Source organism: Lepisma saccharinum, chromosome 1 (genome assembly GCF_977018435.1).
Source record: "Lepisma saccharinum chromosome 1, izLepSacc3.1, whole genome shotgun sequence".
Lineage (NCBI taxonomy): Eukaryota > Metazoa > Arthropoda > Insecta > Zygentoma > Lepismatidae > Lepisma > Lepisma saccharinum.
This window is the reverse complement of record NC_139229.1, coordinates 29,060,101-29,080,755: the sequence shown is the minus strand read 5'-3', so window position 1 is coordinate 29,080,755 and position 20,655 is coordinate 29,060,101. Positions and strand designations below refer to the sequence as shown.

Genomic DNA, 20,655 nt, shown 5'->3' with positions numbered 1-20,655 from the left:
CTATCTTTAATCAGGTAAAAGTTACGACTGCATGGTTGTAACAAATGTTTCATTTCCAAATGTTGCATTTAAAAAAAGAAAAAAGAGTTTAATTCAATATGGTGGTCACCAAGCCCAGATTTCCCAATAGGCCCGGGCCTAGAGCGGCACGATTGTTCATTTTAAATTTATAAGGAATACCTAATTCTCGGATTGTCTATTCTTTTCTCCGGACGCACGATGTAAATATAAGTTAACGAAGAATATTTCTTACGAGAGAGAGGCTAGCAGGCCTCGGAACTAGTTTACTAATTTGTTGTTTTAATTACCGACGTTGTTGTTTCGAATGTACGGTATTGTGCTGAGCCGGGTCGGCGATTGTGGCAAGAACGTGGAGCCAGCCGCTTGCTATTGAAAGACAACACCGGCTTGACTGCGTTCCAAGAACGCCGATCCTTGTTACTGCTGGCATTGGCCGCATATCAAAAGCACGTGATTCGCGTTGAATTGTTGAGAATTAAACTGTCGGCGCAAGCATTATTAAAGGGGTTTCGGATTGTGCTATTCTACTGTTAGTTGCTCGAGAATATTATTCAAGAAGTAGGTGGTGTGTCGCGTCTCTCGTGTGCCAGTGTCCGACGTGCCTTTGTTGGGGTAAGTTTAAAATGTCATTACGCTCATTCTGAGTGATCAAAGAGTAAGACTCGGTGGGTCACAATACAAAAAGAGAAAAGTAGAGGAAGATGAAAAGCTTCCGAAAATCAGTTCTTTTTTATATAATTTATGTCATATCGCTTTGTTACATTTTTTGTATGTAACTATCATTTAATTAATACTGCATGCCGTTAAGAGTAAAAATAGTAATACAGAAAATAACGATTTTTTTTTCATTCTTGATAAATGGTATGGGGGGCGGCAGATCTTGTTTGGGGCAAAGAGGTAAATCCGGCCCTGGTGGTCACCAATATCACGGGCGTCCGCTTACACACCAATGTGGTTTCCCCTAAGCCTAACCCGTTTCTATCATGACTAATTGTACCCAGCCTAACTCCTTTACTTGTTATAGGAGGTGTTAAGGGACTTTCAAATCACCGTGACTTGGACTTGGTCAACATGAGATCCAGAATTACACACACACACACGTAACTTACATATGTGTATTTGTATAAATATATTTATATATAAAGTGGCCGCGGTGGCTCAGTCGGTAACGCGTCTGACTACCATGCTCAAGGTCCCGGGTTCGATCCCCGGCCGGTTCAAATCCGGGAACTTTTCTAACGGTGGAAGCGGCCCCGGCGCCCACCCAGCGTCGAATAACATGGGTACCTGGGGGAAACCCTGGGGGGTAAAGGCGGTCAGGGGCGTGATGCTGATCACATCATCCCCACTCACGACCGGATCAAGAAAGTGTGGGGCGTTACCCCCACACCCCCTATACGCCTTCATGGCGTGGTGCTATGCACAGGGGAACACTTTACCTTTTTATATTTATATATAAATAATTATATAATATATACGTATATATATATATATATATATATATATATATATATATATATATAGAGGTGTGTGTGTAAAGGTAGGTAGGTAGAGGGGGCCTTTGGTAATATCTTGCAGGGGGCCCAAGATTTGTAGATCCGGCACTGGGCAAGTGCAACAAGACATATCCCCCCCATAATAGTGTTGCCCTCAAAAACACCCATTCAGTTTGAAGTTATGTTTCATCAAGGCATTGGAGAGATATATATACAGTATTTACCGGTGTATTGGCCCCCCTCTTTTTTGTACACATTTTTAAAGGGAAAAGCTTTATCACTGAATTTATATTAATTTACCGAATTTCAAATATAAAGTAATATGTAGGTCTACTTTTAACAAATAACTTATCTAATACAACTAGGATAGAATAAATCTTAATCTTCTTCGTCACTTGTTTAACACTTTAACTAATATATAACTTTGGGTTGATATTCATTTTTCAGAGCATGAGTGTAAATTAATAGTTTTTTTATTACATTGGATAAAATATTTATCCAATTTATGGATATTTTTGGTACCAAATATTAGCGGGACACTAACTACAAAGGACAAACTCCCCTCCCCCCAATTTTTTTTTTTTTTTTTTGGATTAGCTCATGTTAATCAGGTTCCATTGAACATATGGGCATTGTTTAAATTCATAATTTTTAAATCTAATTTTCATTATTTTTAGACTTATTTGGCATGCTGAATGGGATGTATTTGTTCATACTCAATAAAATTTATTAATTTAGTTGTTGGTAGTGTATCCCTATATAAATAGTTGGCATCTTGAATGGCAAAGCATTTAGTATTTGGAGATCCGAGCGGCACATGATTATTTCTTTATAACATTTCGTTCAAGCATAATTCATCTTCATCGTTGCGAAAGGAAAGGAAACCAGACCTTGCTTCTCTACTGGACTGAGGCTGGAAACCCTGCGAGTGACGCAACACCTGAAAGTTTCTTTTCGCATTGGCGAGAACAATTCTCATGTCTTATTCCCTGTTAGATTGTTCAGCGAAGGGCACACAGATAATGATACCTCCAAAGTGTGCACGAGGCTCGTGCAAAGGTGTTGCAATTGCAACCGAAAAAATGGAAGAGAAATGTTTCCAGACCATACCTGCGTTGCGGTATCCATCCCACGGAGGCGGTTTGCATTGCAAGTCTGTCGTAAGATAGTGATCTCATAATACATGCCATTTGGACACACTGTAATTTGAGAAAATGCATTTGTTTTCATTGCAGACACACTTGTAACTTCTAGGAGTACAATTTAATGACCCTTTTTATTTGTGTATATCAGGCCGAGCAGTCTCTTAACAGATTTTATAAAGAGCTTAACTAACGGCCCATTATTTATGCACACAACCCCAATGGTTATTTTGACGCTAAATTTTAACCTTTTACTAACACGGTATGCATGAGGCCTACGCCCAAGTTTTTGAGAGATTGAGAAAAATCAGATTTTTGTTCCTTGCTGAGAAGTACAGGTGTGTATAATCACAAGGGGTCTCTCCGATGGCGGAGTGGTTAGCTACGACGCCAGGGATCCCGGGTTCCAGTTCCGTTCTGGGTATGGGTATTCCTTGTGCTTCCGTTCATCAATTTCGTCATATCACTCTTCCTCATCACATCATCTTCGTGATTAGCCAAAGTGGGAGAAATACGAAGTAAAATCAACCAATCAATCTGATGGCGAAGTGGGGACGTCGACGCCTTTTAATGAAGGAGTTCCGGGTTCGATAGGCAGTGGAGGCAGATAGTGGTTCGGATTCCACTTTAAACTGTGCGTCTAGTCCCGATTAGCCTTTCTACGACTTAAAAAGAAAATCAATCATTAAACAATAAATTTTATATTTCGTATTAACTAAGAGCATCAAGCAGCACATGAAGATTAAAATCAAGAATTAAGGGAGGGTAATAAAAAGTTTCTAAACTGTTTTCTTTATGATGATTTCACAAATTGTGCGTATTAACTATTTCTTTTTTAAATATTTAAACACGTATTTTCTTTGTAGTGCTTTGCTTAGATCTCTTGAATGGCGAGGGGGTGAGAAAGTTCAACACTCACAACCATGCTACTTTGTGCGTCTTTTCGATGTTTTCCTTAGTAAACATTACAAAGCAAGCGGTTTCTGTTACGGGCTTCCTGTAAGTCAATTTGCCGGGAACTGTTGCATGAAGGAGGCGCTCGACGGCCGACGGTCTGACGGTGAACGACTGAAATAACCTCCCTGTATATTTGAATTGAAAGCTAATTGATTGTATTTTATTATTTATAACAGAACGTCTCTCCCCGGAAATTCGGGAAGGGCGGGGGGGTTGTAGGGCAACTCATATCCAAAACCACACACCCATACACCTTCTTTTCACTCAAACTTTCCTTATTTCATTGCTACTATGTAACACTCTACATCTTCATGTAAATTCATCTCATTTTCCTTAGATATAGCATTTGTATATATATATATTTACAACATAGGGCATCAAGTTATTATTTGTATTAATATTGTTCTAAATGAAATGTTGTATGGCTTAATTGTAACCCTATTGAGGTAATAAATAGTAATAATAATTGTTGGTGGGGCGAGGGTAAATCGACCTTTTCCCTTAGGATTTTGCACCCTGCTTTTCTGCCACTTGGCTAATCGCGAGAAGTGGATGAGTGGTGATATGATGAAATTGATCGCAAAGAACACTAAGGCCGGGATTCGAAACTGGGAGTCTTTGCGTTGTGCTAACCACTTTGCCACGGAGGTCGCTGCAGTGGCTGGATAATTTACGTGGAATTAAAGGTTTCGTTTTTGTTTTTTTTATGTTCATTTTATGCACAGAAAGGCTAATCGGGACTGGACCTACAGTTTAAAGAAAGGCTCTAACCACTATGTGCCTCTACCCTTTGATTACAAGAATAGAAAAAGAGGCGGCGATGATGATAGTATGTAGATATAAGGGGACGGTGGCGCAGAAGTTCGTTCTCGGCATCCCGTCCACTTGGGCAATCCTATTAATAATAAAAGTAAACAACCCTAAAAAATACACTTTTTTGTAATATTTTCGATGAGATGGCAACAGTCGTCCTGTCGACCTTCGTCACCGTCCTTTCCCTTGCCTCGAAGCGTCTCGGCTTGGTTGGCTTGGCAGTTCGCAGGAGTGCGGTAAGCGACTTGGGTCGGTAACGAAGCGGGTTATCCACCTGAGGCCTACTTCTCGCTCCAGTCACTTCACCACCGTGGCAGTGAACAGCTACTCAAAGCATCCCAACATTCAGGTAACTGCAATACTTTCAATACATCATTCAGGATTCTTGTAGCGGTTTTGCATTCTGTGTTAATAATAATATAATTTGTAGTACTTAATGTGTGGTGACGGGCAAGTGTCGCTTGGTTTTTGAGAGGTTGCCTATCAAAATGTATCTGGAAAATATCTCTCCTAAGGTTCATTCAGAAATCCTGGCTGGCGTAACTTAAATGAGTATCGCCCACACCTTTCGAAATGTAGACTATACACGCAGCGCCGTGCCAAGGATTTTCAAGGGGTGGGGGGGAATGCGTATACTTTTTTCACTAGTCAATCCTCATTGTTCCATATTTTCATTCCTTTGACTTTTTTTTTTAAATCCTGGGCCATAAAGTGGGGGTTGTGACCCCTACCAACCCCCTCCCCCTTGCACACGCCAATACATACACGTAGTATGTAATATATAGAACAGGATTTTTATCCAGACTTTTCCATCGAGTCCTATGTAAGTTCGTATTTAGGGGTGTAGGTGTAAGTTTGTAACGAAAATTCTCATAAGTTGTGCCTTTGTGAAAAAAAATATTGGTGTTGGGAGTTGTGTGGATAAATCATCGATATAAATCTCCCTGTACAGTGGGATGCACAAGTATCGCTCGGCAAATTATTGTTGATTATCTTCATTAATTTTTCACTTGGATCCTACGTGTTTTTAAGGAATAGATTTTTACATATATACGGACAGCAGTTGTCAGCATCTTGTTTGGCGTTTTGTCTCAAACATAGAGAATAGGCATGGCGATGAACAATTTGCTTGGTAATACTTATGCATAGAGTACCATCAGGCAAATTTTCCATAATTGACTTGGATTTGGGGGAGTGGGGGCTGGTTGGTTGAGTTTCGGTATATGTGGAGGGATGCTTGTATGGATTAACATACAGACAGTGCAGTAAGGGGATTAGCTTGATGATAGCATTCGAGTACTGGTTTTGAGGAATGACTATAGTCTTCCGAATTTATGGTAAATCCATATTTTGTTCCTTTCGGAGAATGCGAAAAATGTTTTAGATGTTCACGATTCATCCTATTGGGAGGATGTTATAGTGACCCAAAATGTCCTATAATTGTCATACTTGGGGTAAAGTGCATTATTTTTATCCCAAAATGGCATATTATTACTTTAACATTTTTTTACGGGCTGCTGTTGTCCGTATAGCTAGAATTGCTAGAACAATCTGTAGTGATGTGTATCCTCCTCCCCCATACATAATGCAGCAGTCATAAATTCAACCGCCGAAGCTTCCTTTGATGTGTCTACGGTCTGCATAAAAGGTTGGTGAACGCGCGCAGTTTCACTGTTGAAAGTTTGAAAGAATTACGAAAACGGACGGATTGTGTAGCTTAAGTGCTGTAAGTTGTTTTTTTAATTAAAAATATATTTTTAAAACGTGGGGTTTTATAACAATACTTGCAGCATTGTGTAAAATGGAGTTAAGGATTTACTTCAGGCCTAATTTTTTTGTTGTTAGAGCTTAATTTCATACTTTTGGGACGCATAAAACTTTATGTGTACACGCCTAAATTTCCGATGTCTAGGAATGACATTGTGCTTGCTGATCCTAGTGCAGAGCTTGTCAGCTTCTTTGTTAGTGTTCTGCATAAAACAAAGTGAATATACATGTTGATGGGCAATTTGCTTCGTATTATTTATGTAGGCCACTCCACAAACTTTACCCAGCAACGGAAGCATGTTTTCTGATTTTTTTTTGTTTTTTACTCGTTTCGACGGCACAGTCAACGAATTTAGTAGGATGTGTAATTTGTATAGTGGGATCCATGAATATTACGTGCAAACTGTCCATCACCATGTTCGTGCACTTTATTTGACCCAATAAGGGCTTCAAGAATTAAAACAAAACAAGCTGTTCACATCTTCTGCACCAGCATACATAAAAATCCATCGCTTAAAAACACACAGGATGTAACTAACTAAGTAACTAACTCTCTAGAAAAATTAATGAAAATAGTTATGGACAATTTACCGAGCAATACTAGTGAATCCCACTGTACAACGCAATTTTAATGCACCCATTTTAATGTTTTGTAAAATTAATTGAAAAATTTTCACTTTCAAAGACTATACACGAAGTAAAAGAAAACTCCATTTAAAATCATTTGTATAATGTCGGTCGAATTTCATCTTGTACAAAAGTCCTGTATACAGAAGCGAATTGCGACACTACCAAGCGAGGCAAGTGTACAATGAGATGCACACACATTACTTAGCAAACTGTCGTGACTGTTTTAATTACCGCGTTTTGTTTCAATTCTTGAAGTTCTCGTTGCGTAAATGGAAGAGAATAAATGCGGTGATGGCCAATTTGCTGAGTAATACTTATGCATCCCACTCTACAAATCATTAAAAAAGAAGCATTTATCCTGAGTGGATGCAACCAAGCCAGGCATGTCCACAGTTGCCACTACTAATGGGTTAACTTTGCAATTAGAATAAACAAAATACATGACCTGTGTTAGCCACTCCATTCGTATATCCGAATAAGTCACGTGAAGCAAATGCGTTGTGTGTGAAATTTCCAGATTTGTTTACCAAAATCTTAGTCCCGTCCCTGAAACAAGTATTTAAACTACCATCCTGTCTCTGTTGTCAAAGCTATGCATAAATGCCAAACAACTTTTCTCGCTGTTCACACCGTTTCGCTTAACTGTCGAGGTAGTCGCGTTGAAAATATCCAAATTCCAATGCCATACCGTAACGAGTCATTCTATGTTTAAAAAATCCGGATGTGAATGGAAATCATTACAAGGCCATGCAAGTCATTTTATAGGCTAGAGGAGATCTTCCTGTTACAGTAGCTAAATATAACGTGGAAAATCTATTATGAGACAGGTTCCACTGAATATGATAAAGCGCCGCCCAATTCTTCGAGTTTCAACCTCATACTCATTTTAGCCGGACCCTGTGGCCGAGTGGTTAGCACATCGCGCTGCGACGCCAAGGGTCCCGGTTGGAATCCCGCTCCGGCTTGGTTGTTTGTGAATGTCCATTCATCAATTTCATCACTCATCCGCATCTTCGCAAATTAGCCAAGAGGCATAAAACGCGAAGTAAAATAAACTAAATCAATCAATCAAACCCAATTTACAATGCTGGGCGAGCCTCCCCGCTGGCATACTGGCAACGTTGTAGGCCATATAATCAAGAGGTCCCTGGTTCGATACCCCGTGAGGGCACATAGTGGTTCGGATCTCACTTTAAACTGCAGTCAGGTCCAGTCTGTGCATTAAATGGACTTAAAACCAACTTCAAAAACAATACCAGTAACTTACTGAATCTAATCCTGGTCTGTCAATATCTTCAAAATTGAAGATTTCGCCCTAATAATAAATAAACAACCATAATTTAATAATAATACAATAAAGCTAAACGTTTCCATTCTGTTCTCACGTCTAACCACGGCAGCTGCCACGAATTTAGCCGAAAACATTTAAATATAAATCCCCATTATTTAATTTACGTTAAAATTATACACTGCGATCAAAATTTGACATGACGTTAGTACATGGACGTCCGCAGGATTTTTTCCAGGGAGGGCAAGGAAGGTATATTTTTCCAGGGGGGCCAACATGGCATATTTTCCCCAATAATAGTGTTCATCCCTCAAAAAAAATTGTTTAAATTTGAATTTATCACGTTCGTGCAATAATTAACACACATTATTGTGGCTGAAATTAAATTATATGTGTGAAATATGTAATTTTTGGTTGACTTTCGTTTTCCAGGTGGGGGCCACGACCCCCCTTGCCCCCCCTTCCGGACGCCCATGCGTTAGTACACGCTAAAGAATCATAGGAACAGGTCCTACGGTTCTATCTGATCTACCACTGGGATCCCATCGCCTCTTGAACCTACGCATTTAGATGCTAATTTTTTCCGTTTTTTTCTTTTGTCCCAATTGTCTATACACTTGCTATGCATTCTAATCTATTCGGAATATCCTTGACATGTTTGTTGTTTGACAGTTGTAAAGGTCAAGGTTTCTATTGCATCTTCTGGTCAAGTGCGTTTGGTTATCAGTAGCTGCATTCTTCTTTCAAGGAACACTAGTCCAGAACACCATAAGTAAAATTGGGTTGTGGACGCTATATTTCCTTATTAACATTTATCCTATTGAAAGGAAGTAGGTTCGAATCCTGGCATGGGCTTGGCTGTGCATCACCTTCGCGATTATTTAAAGGTGGCAGAAAAGCGAAGTAAATAACAAAATCGACTATTTAAAGGAAGTAGTTTTTTTCCCGATATGTAGACTGCGGAAAGGTTCGAAAGTAAGTGCTTTTTTCGTTGTTGCCGAATTAGTTTACTTTCGTCTCTTTTTCTTCCACTTAACTATGTTGAGATCGATGAAGGGTCAATCCCAAACGTATGTGGACGACATAACACAGCTGACCTCCGTGCCAGAGTGGTTAGCACAGCGTGCTTCGGCTCCAGGGGTCCCGGGTTCGAATCCTGGCCTTGGCATGGGTGTTCTTTGTAAGTGTCGCATCATCATCATCATCGTCGCGATTAGCCACAACTGACAGAAATGCAACGCTAAATAACACAAATACCAACAGGTGATTATACAGTGCGTGGGTTCCAGCACCAGACCCTAGTTAGCCTGCAGAAATGTTGTCCACCTAACATTTGAGTGCCTTCCAAGGTCACCCCCTTACGTCCCACAAATGCATTTTTTAATAAAAGTGTTATGAGCTTATAAACTTTTCTTTCAAGGTCAACCAGGAATATAAATGCAACGTTTTCACATTTTCCGCTTGAGGAAGAGAAGGTAATTTATTCACAATAATTATTCAACTGTAACTATAGCTATAACAACAAGACCTTGAATAGTGAAAAAATCCGCATTGAGATGTGCTAATATGTCATTAGCCGGAAATGTGCATTCCAGTCGTCTCGTGTGTCTGTATTATGCAATTAATGCCGGGTTTGCAACGCTCCTGTTGCTACATTACGTAAACTCTATTTGGGACCGTCCCAGTGCATTTTCAAAACTGGCTGGTTGTCTTTTGAGTTCGACAGGTTGCTCACACTTCGATGGCAACGCTGAGTATTAAATTATTATTCTGATGCAGTGTTTTTTTACATTTTTTTATATTTTTATCTGGACTGTATACTTGCAAGCAATACTGTGACTGTAAGTAGTCTGAGAAAATACCAATCTAGAGTGCGCGTCAAATCTGCACATGGCGATAGCCAATAGCAGGGCACTGCAGCGGTGCCATGTCGAAATCTCTCACGGAAAAGAGAGCGTGGTGAAACGGGTTCTGAACTAGGCAACGCCGCACGTCTGTGATTCGCTAGTGCTGTTCAGCCGTTCAAGGCCATATGGAGGAGATTTGACGCGTACTCTAGTTGGATAATTTCACAATCTGCTTTACAAATTTTTGTTTGTGATTAATTTGAGGCTAACAATCTTGGTCTATGTTAGTATTTGATTAGGGTCTTTAAGGACGACACATTTTATTTGTCGAATCTTCTTCCAGTATCTGATCTCGTATTTTGTTATTGTGCGTCGTTTTCCTGCCACTTTTGGCTAATCGCAACTGTGAGGATGGGTGGTGATTAGGTGGAAGTGATGAAGAGACGCACACAAAGAGCACCCATACCCAGGGAGAAACTCGAACCCATTAAAATGCCCCACCCGTATGTATTGAAACAATATTCGCCGAGAAAGCTCCTCTAAATTAGATTTAGTTGTGGTCCTGAAGCACGCCTAATTTTGTGATCATTTTTACTTGGAAGGAGGGGATTTAAATCGGAGCCGGCTGTAGGGAAGGGCACTCGCCCGAGGTACTTCGAGTATCAGTACGATTTCTTATGAGTTTATATAACTCCGGTGCTTCCAATTCAGCAAGTGATTCATGTATTGTCTTGACACACTTGGAAAAAAATACTGAAGTCATACTCCAAGCCAAGTACTACATAAAAATCGAGTTCAAATATTTCAATGTTAGTCAAAACCAGTTCATTCGTTTATTTAAAGTATGAAATTGTGAAGTGAAACTATTATTGTATGTGAAAGAGTATAAATTCACTACAGCGTCAGAATTCAGTGAATAGAAAATGTTTTTGGATATGATTAAAAATCACATCTTCGATAGGTAAAATAATAGTTTAAAGTCGAAGGTAAGAAGCTACCCCCTGCACATTGTAGCATGCCATGACGGCATATGGGGCGGGTGATGTGATCAGCAACACGCTGGTAAGTAACACTTGATGGAGGCCCCTGACCCCGCACCAATATAGGGTCGGCCCTGATTTCAAGTTTAGAAGTAATATGCTACACGTAACCTTTTAAAAACAGGCAGCTCGGTACAATCTCTGCTCCTTCCTGTAAACCTTGAATTGCTGTAACCCTTCGGATAAATCAGTCGAGGCAAGTTTTCTCAGAAGACGAGAGCTTTCAATTCTTGAAGTGCCCGGGGGTAGGAGAGTCGCCTATAGAATCAGTTTTTGTTAGTACGTTCAACGTGGACAGATTGAAGGCCATGCACCTGAGGCGAATGCTGGAATAAAAAGCTGGGAGAACTAGCGAAACCTTGGATCGGGATGTATTACACTCGGTGCGAAGCTCGTAGTGCACATAAGTTCTTGTTTGTTCATTTAATGTTCACGTTGTACGGAGATAGACCAATCAGCATTGTCGGCAGAAAGGGGGGGGGGGGCAGAACGGTCCGTTGCCCCCCTTTCGCCGTTGGGGATTGGCATTGTTCATTTAAGTTTATATAAAAAAGGTAGAAATGTTGTTTTTCCCGTTAATAACAGAAATAAAAAGTTCAGTTAGTTAGTATTCGACCAGAATAACCAAAGGAAAAACTGTTATATCGAGAAAAAAATAGTGCGAAATCCCGGCAGCAGGTTTTGCTATTCTACCGTTTAATGCAAAGAATAAGTAGTTTCACATTTTTCAAAATTTCAAAAATTGTAGTTTTATGCGAGACTTCACACAACATAAACTTTATTACTATAATGTCTCTCTTACTTAATCTTTTTCTTGATACGTTAATAATAAAACAGAACACTAACTATATGAAATGGAAAAAAAAATGAAAAGGAGTTAAGGAATTGTGCTAGATCACTCATCTGGTGGATCGAGGGCTTCCCAGATGACTTACTGGTAATGTCGTCTCTTGTAATCAAGGGATTTGCGGTTCGATCCTCGATGCAGACACATAGTGGGTCCAGTCCCGATTAGCCTTTCTGTGCATAAAGCGGACTTGAAGCAAAAGCTCAAAACAATCAATCTGATAGTCGAGTAGAAAAGTCTTCCCAAGGATACACTAATAATTTTGAATATATTGCTTTAATTTTATTAGTTTATAGTAGTTATTATTGTATAATGAGAATCATAACCATGATGATGATTATTATTTGTACTATTCAAGTTTTATCAATGCCCTGACCCCTCGTCAACTTTTTTTTGTCGACGTCCATGCCCATGTAACAATCGCGATCACGCACATGGTGCCGTTACCGAAGCTTCAGCTGTATTACCTTTCGTGCACTGACGGTGAAAGGCAAGGTATGTGCTCATTCTGGCGGTCGGTTAGTCACAACGAGCGGGCAACGAAAGGAGGTCAGCGAGTCGGTGAATGATGGAACTCCCCTCCCCCTAATTTTTGTACCTTGGAATGCTTCCAAATGTACACACCAAAACTGCTTGAACTTGAAGCATTTACAAACGACATGTTCCATCGGAAATTTATTCGAGCTGGTTCATTGACCGTTTGTTGCTCAATGGGAATTGCTTAAAACAGGAAGCGGCGGCTGTTCCTTTAATTCTTACTTCCACTTTTTGCTCAGGCAAGCTAATCGGTGTAGGATCCGCGCCACTATGCAATCTGCCTTCAGCGGGAATCGAACCTGGAACCGTCCGATTGCAAGGCGAGGACGTTACCACTACGCCATCAGGGCGGCCTCTGAAATCATAATTGAAAGAAGAAGCGGTTGTTTCCACTAGGCGAGGAACTTAAAAGAAGAAGCAATTGTTTTCATAAGGCGAATGTAAAAGTGGAGGCAGTTGCTTCGTAAGATGAACCTACTTAGAACAAGAAGCATGTGGTTGCTTCCATAAGATGACCTAAGAATAGGAATCTTGATTTTTCCCAAACGCGAAAATACCGACACGTGTTAATTGCTGGAGGAAATAATAAGTTGTAAATGTGCAGTAACATGCTCTGAACACATTTTTCACCCAATTCGAAATCATGAATTACAGTGAATTTGGTATAAAATGCGAATTGTGTTCTTTTCGTTAAGACCAACACATTTTGTGGTTGAACAACGAAAAGTACCGCGAAAATGCAACATTCTTGTGGTTTAGACTTAAAAAGACAAGATGTGTCATATTTTATGCATGTATATAACGCGCACGTTTTCCAGCATTTTATCCAAGAGAAAACTGCAATGTGTATTATAGGTGGAATAAATCCGACAGCTACATGAAACCACGTGAAATAGATGTTTCCCACGATTTTTCACCTTCTATCGAAACGCTTTGCATCACAGGGCAAAGTGGTGAGGTTCTGACTTTCCAGCTACCTCCATAAAGGAGCCATAACATCGGTATTTGTTGCGCGAGAATTAATGGAAATCACTTCTTGAAAATTTGGTTCCTACCAAATTGTCACGAATAGGTGTATAGGGCATGTGACCTACAATTTAAAATACTAGTTAAAAAATATAATGGAAGTATGTGTTTTGGTATATTTGGCAGAAAACTGTACTAAAATAAAGACTCAAATTTTGGGAGAAAATAGACGAAAAAAATATAAAAAAATCTCAGTCCCTACCTAAGCGGGAAGGCAGACGATGAATTTGCTCAGGTAAAGTCTACATTTTTGCAAAAATCGGTCAAAAAAGAAAACATTACGTCATGCTTTCGTCAGCTGAAAATACCAATCTCTGGGCGCGTTCTCGTTTGCATAACAGCAGCTACAGTTTGTAATTGTCGTTCTTACCTTAATGATAGTTATGAGTTATTCGCATGGTCCGTGTTGCAATATTGCAAGCCAAGATCAAGAGGCTGATCTTGCTCCGTTCTTGTGAGCCCAGTCCCTGCGGCCAGAACTGATCCGTGCGGATTCGAGAGTTCGTGCCAGATGTTTTTGTCGTGGAGTGAAAGCGTACAGGAAAAGAGAAATGCAATTACGTAGGCCGTTTCTGCTTTGTAGAAATGCCCTCCGAAAGCATGATATCGTGGATTAAGAGCTGGGCAAGAGGAGGCTTGCAAACTCCGTTAGGTATTGTCAGTTGCCTCCTGTCTTTCTGGTTCAATTTCACGTTAAAAATCGGTCAAAATTTGTTCTGAGATTATAGACAATAGAAGGTGAGAGAGATGGTAGGAGAACAAAAGAGAATGGGTGCGAAAGACGCTTCTTTTTCTTTCTCTCTGTTTAATTATCTTTCTTTTTCTCTCTCCATATATCATCGAAAGCGAGAGAGAGAGGGAAAGAAAGAAAGAGGTTAGGAAAGAGAGAGAAGGAAGAAAATAATGTAAAAATAAAGAGAGAGTATTAAATAGAAAAATAACGAGAAAGAAATTGATAGATGAAATATGTGAAAGAGTAAACGACAGAGAGATTTCATTTTCGTTGTCTCTATTTCAGAGAGAGGGAGAGTGGATTTTCCAGAACATATCGCCTGCGTAAGGCAGCTCTTGGGTTCACCCAGGCCCCAATAAAAATGAGTACCCTGGAGTAACAGCCGGGGGCTAAAGTTGACCGGAACGTGGTGTTGATCATATTATCTTCACAATAGGCGAGACCGTGGATGTGTGGATCCTACATCACATCCACAGCCAGTATAATCCTCTGTGAGGTTCGTGCTCTGTCTTATCCACATGGGCTTTCCTCTTCATCCATCTAATCATCATTAATCCTCATAGTCGCGATTAGCCGAATGTGGCAGAAAAAGCTGAAGTTCAGTAAATCAAATACAATTCATCATGTTTGTCTGTTATAACACTAACATATTATAGCATTATCCTTTTTACCACTTCTCGTTGTAATTGCATTCTTTTTCCATCGTTGATCGGCGAAGTCGCCATGGCAGTTACAAATAAGCTTTGCAACTCTTCAGACAAGGAGCATGTTGTCTCTGGACGAGAGCCAAATTCTGTCGATGAATACATTAACTGTCGCGTGGCATATTGTCCAAGGAGCATTCTAACTCAGCTATTTTTAACCACAGATGGAAGATGGGGCAGATAACAGACTGACAGTAGTTCGTAAACGTTAGGCTCTCGTGTATATATGTTTTGTTAAATGTAGCTGTCCAATATTGTTGCCAGCAGTGATTTAACTACACAACCCCAACACTACCCAGTCCAATTTATGGTAATTGTAGTTCCATGTGTAAATTTACACCCCTTAAATACGAACTTACACCCCTAGATGGAAAATTCTGGAAACACTATATTTCGGGAGGGGTCCAAATAAGGTGACTCCTATGTAATAATAACAACAAAGTTTATATTTAATGTATTAATAAGATTAATGACTATTAACAATGTTATTAAAATTGGTCAATTTATTATTATTATTATTATTATTATATGAACATCTAAAAGCACATATTGTTCATTATCTAACTTATGACGAGTTAAGATCACTAAAATTTTTATCAAACAACTGTCCTACCAAAGAAATTAATGTAAATTTAAAAAAAGGCTATTTTTTAAATACCAAAGTGATGTTTGGTTCAGATTATGTTATTTGTGATTGTTCCTGCATCTATTTCATCACTCATCTTTCCGATTACTCAAATTTAAGTCCACTTTATACACAAAAATACTAGTCGGCATTGGACCTGCAGCTTACAGCGGGATCCTAACCACTGTGCCTCCACCGCGTATCGAACCCGATAACTCTTGATTACAAGGCGACGACGTTACCACTACGCCATCGGAAAGCCCAATGTCTAAACGGTGGCTTTACCTTTCATACTTCAACTCCACCCCGACAAATCAAACTGATTCTCTACCTCGACCATGGCGAAGGAGACGTGATAAGCACCACGCTCCTGTCGCTTCCCGATACCCATAGATACTTGAGACGCTGAGTGAGTCCAAAAGCCACGACGAGAAGGTTCCATCCTGGACTCGAACTTGGTCATATACGTTTCAATCAGATACAATCGTAACGGAAACATCGCGGCTCTTAGGGAGTGACACGTAACTATGTAGATTGATTGACTTCGTTTTTTGTTCTTGGAAATTCTTAGCTTTCTTTATTACGTGTCCTTATATATCACAAAAAAAGTTATTTTCTTGTTTACGTAAATTGTGTAACTAATAATGTCCAGTATAATAAGTAATAATTGAAGCAGGATATTATTATATTACGTTACATATTTCAGAGTAAAATATTGCACAGTATGTGTACAAGAAGGAATATGCAAGTTACATAATCGAAAAAAACTTAACTTTTGACAACGGGCAAGTGTCTAGTTTTTCAAGTATGGAGTATAATTAATTCAACTTTCTGCTCAAAAAGCATTAAGCAGGAAACTATCAGCGTTTGACTCGCAAGGAGGGAAAAGTCTCTGAGAAAGTGGATAACCCTGCAGAGAAAGTCATGGCCACATTGAAATGCGATGTTGTGTAGCGTGTGACGTTATCGCGGTGCTAACCTGGGAGCAGTGAATATATTTACCACTTGCATTTTTCATGATTACAATCGTTTTCCCTAATATGGTCAGTTTTAAACCCCAAAATAAAATGAAATATTCACACTAAAATCAGGAAGAACTAGGAAATTATGTAGATTATAAAAGCCTCTGTCTCGTCTATAGTAAATAAGAATGTATGGTGTGCGAAAACATCGCCTAAATCAAAATTCCTTTACTCTCACTTATTCAGACATTACAACCGTGGTCCGGCGGGCCATCTCATTAATGGATGATATTCAACTTGACGTCATCACGCAGTGTACTCTGGGAAGAAATCGAGCATAGATATTCGCGTGTGTTTCGGGAAGCAGGAGAAATCTTCTCACAGCTAAAAAATTTGAATTTCACCACTTTAGACACTTTTCACACTTTCTGTAGGACTTCGAAAAATGTAAAAAGTACACATCCTTCATATGATTACGATAATCATACTAAGAGGTAAAAAAAACAGGTCGCCATAACGCGTGAAAATGTTAACCTGGTGCCTGAATTTTCCAGTCAACTTCTAAAAATATATATATTATTTTAATATTCGTAGTTCGCTTATGGAAATGTCCATGGTCATTTTTAAGTAACGAGTGTTGTATGCGTTTTTAATGTATTTGTGGCTTCTGTATCACGTGTGTAATTAAATCAGAATAATAAACATGCTATTAAAATATTCTGTAATGGTGCTAGTCGATGGGATGGCCATACAATTAATTACTTTTAATCCAATCTTGTATTAATAAATTAAATGTTTTAAGGTCATACTTCATAATGTGTAGCTCTTAGATTGATTCATGGCTTTCATATACCTAGTGTTGCCCACGAGACGAGACTTTGGCCTGTCTCGTCTCGTGGAAATGCTGTGAAATGCAATCTCGTCTCGAATTTTTAAAAGCCTGTCCCGTCTCGTCCCGTGGGCAACACTACATATACCGTATTTGCCAAAAAGAACAGCAGGCTCCTGAGGAAAAGGTGCTAGAGCCTGAATTATATTAAGTTTTTTCTACACCTGATCATGCCTTGAACCACTTCGGCAAATGCTTACCCGGCATGTTTTCAACGCAGGATCTGATTGAGTTGGTGTTTTAAGTCCACTTTATGCACAGTAAGGCTAATCGAGATTGGACCTACAGTTTAAAGTGAGATCCAAACCACTGTGTCTCTCCACCGGGTATCGAATCCTGAACACCTTGATTACAAGCCGACGACGCTACCACTGCGCTATTGGCGAAGCACAGGATCTGATCTCTTTGCCCGAAATATGGTGCAATGAATTGTGGGAGAAGTTGTTCAGTGTGCAGAAATATTATTTCTCTTGTTTGTTTAATAAGTATTTGTTTACACCTTTGTGCCTATAATATTATTTGAGGCTGAGTAGATAATGGTAAACGCACTTGGACTGGAACAAGACGAGCTGTCAAAGTCGAGACAAGGCAACGACAGGCTTTGTTTTGCGTAATCGTTCTAAAGTTCAATGATTTGAGCCACCTGGACAAACCCCTTGGCAACGGGATGCAATTGAGACATTGGTTTCAACCGCACAACAGAACAATCTTGAAAAAGTTCAATTAAGGAAAATGTTCTCCGGAAATTCTTTCAAAACGAAATCTCCGAGGAATCCCATCGTACTTTTCGCAATCGGGGCACGTCATTCGATTTCTTCGCTCCCGTCCTCAATTAGAACTTACCGTTAATTACCTCTCAAGTAAATTGGAATTTGCATTTAAGCCTGGAATTGAGCCACGACGCTCTGTGGACTCCATTTTGCACTTTAATGCACGGAAGCATTTTAGCCAGATACGAACAGACACACGCGGAACAGGCAACGATTAACACTTATCTAATACTTCGATCGTCAACCCACATCCTTCCTCATGTGACACGCAATCTTCCTTTTTCTTCTGCTTTCTTTGGTAAGCAATAAGAAATAATGTGTTTCATTAGTAGATTGATACGCTACTAGTAATTACAAATGTTCAGGGTAATTGCCTGGTGCTGGTGAAACTAATTACATAAACTGAGACGAGAACGAGACTTCTGTAAAATTGAGACGACACCGAGACCTACTGTCAGAGTTTACCCTCTCGTTCCAGACTTTGGTAAACAAGTTTATTTTCAAATAAACAATAAAATGCTTTATTGTGCGATTTATTCGAACATCCCAATGGGGTGGTTGAGCTACTTTGTTTATCGTAATTGCAAAGGTGACAGGCAACTATGAAATTGCTGAAAGTGGTTGCATGCATTCAGGATAAAATTATTTTTTCGAAGGTTCGTAGCGTTGAAATCAGGCGACAAACAAAAAAAAAACGTTGTTAAACAAAAGTTGTTTCTGACACACACTGTGAACGTTTGTCAAACCATGCGCTCTGTCTATATACAGGGTGCTCGGAAATTCCCCTTACAAACTCCTAGGGCAAGTAGAGGGGACTGAGTAGACAATATTTGGAATAGGATCCCATGTACGGAAACGTTCCGTTTCCATGCTACATCCATGGCAATGTGTCGGATGTGCCTGTGTTGGTATGCAACCGGGTAGGCAGTACATGACGTCAGAAGATCACCTGATGACCTAAAGTGTAATCATTTATTACAACCATGTCAAATGAGGTGAATGATGTGTGACTCAGTCCACAAACAAAATTATTTGGTGACAATTCCAAGGGAACAAAAAAAGATACGTACTATTAATTGATCAACACCACACCTGTGTCGACAGTGGAACGCGACAATTTGTAGACGTCACGTGCCATCAGGTGATCTTCTGACAACAAGTACTGCCTACCCGGTTGCATACCAACACAGGCACATCCGACACATTGTCATGGTTGTAGCATGGAAACTGTGCATTTCCGGACATGGGTTCCTATTCCAAATATTGTCTACTCAGTCCCCTCTACTTGCCCTAGGAGTTTGTAAGGGGAATTTCCGAGCACCCTGTATTTCGAGAATCGAGACGGGTGTTTTTAACTTTGGTATGTTTGAAGTTTTTAAGTCCACTCTATGCACGGATAGACTAATCGTGAGTAGACCTACAGTTTAAAGTGGGATCCGAACCACTATGTGTTTCCACCAGGTATCGAACCCGGGATTACTTGATTACAAGGCGATGACGTTACCACTACGCCATCGGTCCCCTTCTCGATACAATCTCTAGTATTGTGCATCCACCGTAAGAAACATTTTATGTAAACAAGGACAGGTGACTCCTGATAAATAGTTTTTATCTATGTGTTAGTTTTTATGTTATTTTGCCCATGAATATACTGGTCGTAACTGCACAGCTCATAATATAAGGTCCCACAACTTCATATAGCAGCTACATTGAGTGGTATGTGCATTTATCACATGCACTTTCTTCTTACGCGTACCATCACTGCATAGGTGCCATTTCAATAACCGATATGTTTTCGTGTGAATCAATCGTTTACATTGTCTTCATTCTTAACATCGGAGTTTGAATCATGGAAGCGTTGTGCAACTCGTGTTGTTTTTAGCAAGTTCACCTACTAAAAATAGTTCAGTTAATTAGTCAGAAAGGAAGCTGCATTTCTGACACCAGCATTTCGCAGTATCATGATCTAGTACTTTGCTAGCGCGAACACAAGTTCACCAGTGATAAGAACTAATAGCAGTAGTTACGTCACTGAAGACTTCAGTCTGTCAATAGAGATAAGGAAGTGCGGAAACTTCGAGAGTCGAGTATGCGGTTTTCCTTTAGCCCAAAGAAGCATGTGCACCTTGTTTAACTACCAACAGAGTATTTTTCTCAAACTGCAGTTTTCGAGGAGCTTATGTATTGGACATAACAATCTGTTGGTTTCTTCGGGTAAATCAGGTGGCGATATTAGTAGGGATTGACGATATCGGAAATTTGATATCGCGATATATCGTCAAGAAAATTTCGTCACAGACGATACATGATATTTTTTCCGTATCATGATATAAATGATATATCGTCTCCACGATATATATCGCCAAAATGTCGTGACGATATATCGGCGACACGATATATATCGCCAAAATGTGACGATATATCGTCGTTGATATCGCCTGGACGATATATCGCCCAACACTAGATATTAGTTGTTCTTCGAAGATCGACTTCAAAACCAGGTCAGTGGCGTATCTAGAATAGACATGGCCACTCTTTTCCTTAAAATTCAAATTTAAAAA

The 20,655-nt window shown here is 39.7% G+C and overlaps 1 protein-coding gene across 5 annotated transcripts in view; it reads left to right on the top strand.

Annotated features, from left to right (window-relative positions):
- The window catches only part of LOC145994123 (ileal sodium/bile acid cotransporter), a 64,996-nt gene that overhangs the window by 11,265 nt on the left and 33,076 nt on the right, over positions 1–20,655 (top strand). For 4 of the 5 annotated variants that reach the window (XM_083130230.1, XM_083130227.1, XM_083130223.1 and 1 more), the window contains exon 1: positions 4,661–4,778. The exons of the other annotated variant lie outside the window; for it this stretch is intronic. The gene's annotated coding sequence lies outside the window, so the exon portion shown is untranslated. Of the gene's footprint in view, positions 1–4,660; positions 4,779–20,655 lie in introns of those variants that run through there. 5 annotated transcript variants of the gene reach the window in all.